This window comes from Nannospalax galili, unplaced genomic scaffold, assembly GCF_000622305.1.
Source record: "Nannospalax galili isolate Female #2095 unplaced genomic scaffold, S.galili_v1.0 scaffold735, whole genome shotgun sequence".
Taxonomy (NCBI): domain Eukaryota; kingdom Metazoa; phylum Chordata; class Mammalia; order Rodentia; family Spalacidae; genus Nannospalax; species Nannospalax galili.
In genome coordinates, this window is record NW_008337053.1 from 4,741,420 (window position 1) to 4,742,320 (window position 901).

General features: G+C 56.5%; 1 protein-coding gene across 3 annotated transcripts in view; it reads right to left on the bottom strand.

Annotated features, from left to right (window-relative positions):
• Smad5 (SMAD family member 5) overlaps positions 1-234 on the bottom strand; it is a 41,207-nt gene extending 40,973 nt beyond the window's left edge. For 2 of the 3 annotated variants that reach the window (XM_029562970.1, XM_008831827.2), the window contains exon 1: positions 101-234. The gene's annotated coding sequence lies outside the window, so the exon portion shown is untranslated. Of the gene's footprint in view, positions 1-96 lie in introns of all 3 variants that reach the window. The other variant, XM_029562968.1, reaches the window with a different exon arrangement.
• Positions 235-901: the final 667 nt, after the last annotated feature.

Consider the following 901-nt stretch of genomic DNA (forward strand, 5'->3'; position numbering starts at 1 on the left):
CGCCGCCGCCCGGGTCCCGCCGCTGGGGCCCGAGCGCGAGCCGCATCCCCGACCAGGCCTGCAGTCCAGGCCCGCCCGCCCCGGCCCCTCACGCACTCACTCTCGGGCCGTCCGGCGCGCACTCTCCGCGCTGTCGCTGCGCTTCACGCGCTGCAACTTTATTAGCAGCTGGGCCGCGGAACGAGCGCAGGACCTTCGCCTGCCCAGGACCCGGATGATGGAAGGAGGGAGGGAGCGGGCGAGCGAGCCGCTGCAGTCCGCGCATGCGTGCAGGGCGGGGGACCGCGGACCAGCTACCAGGACAGACCTAGCCTAGGAACCCCGTGAAGGATCAGCCCTGCAGCTGCCGTCGGGGGCCGGGGCTGAGAGTGGCAGTAGGCTCTAAGCACCTCCACTAACCCAACTAGCCCATCTCATAGTAAAAGAATTGTCCTTACTATGGAGAGTTGGGTATTTTTCTATCCTATAGGAAACGAATTTTAAAAATCTTCAGCTACAACTTCGCTCTTTTTACTGACTTGTATTATAAATCCAAACGGAAAGAGCCCTCTTTCTGTGCAAAAGTAGCTTCAAAACAAGTTTCTGGACCTCTTACAGCTTATTAGATGCAGTCATGAAATCGCTCCCGAAGGAAAACGATCTTGGAGGCAGTGCGGGGCTCGGCGTTCAGCAGGACTGTGTATCTCTTGGGCACAAGCTCAGTTGTTTAAGGTCCACACCACACACACAACTGGAAGGAGGGGAAGATTTGGGCATTCAACCTTCTTCAAGAGGAGGCGGCGAAGTGCAGAGACCAGCCACCGCAATTTGTAGGAACTGGGGCTGCCTGGCTTTCTTTGTCCCTCTAAATCCCCAAAGAGCTCCATTTTCAGTTATGATATCAATACCAATTTTGTGTTTA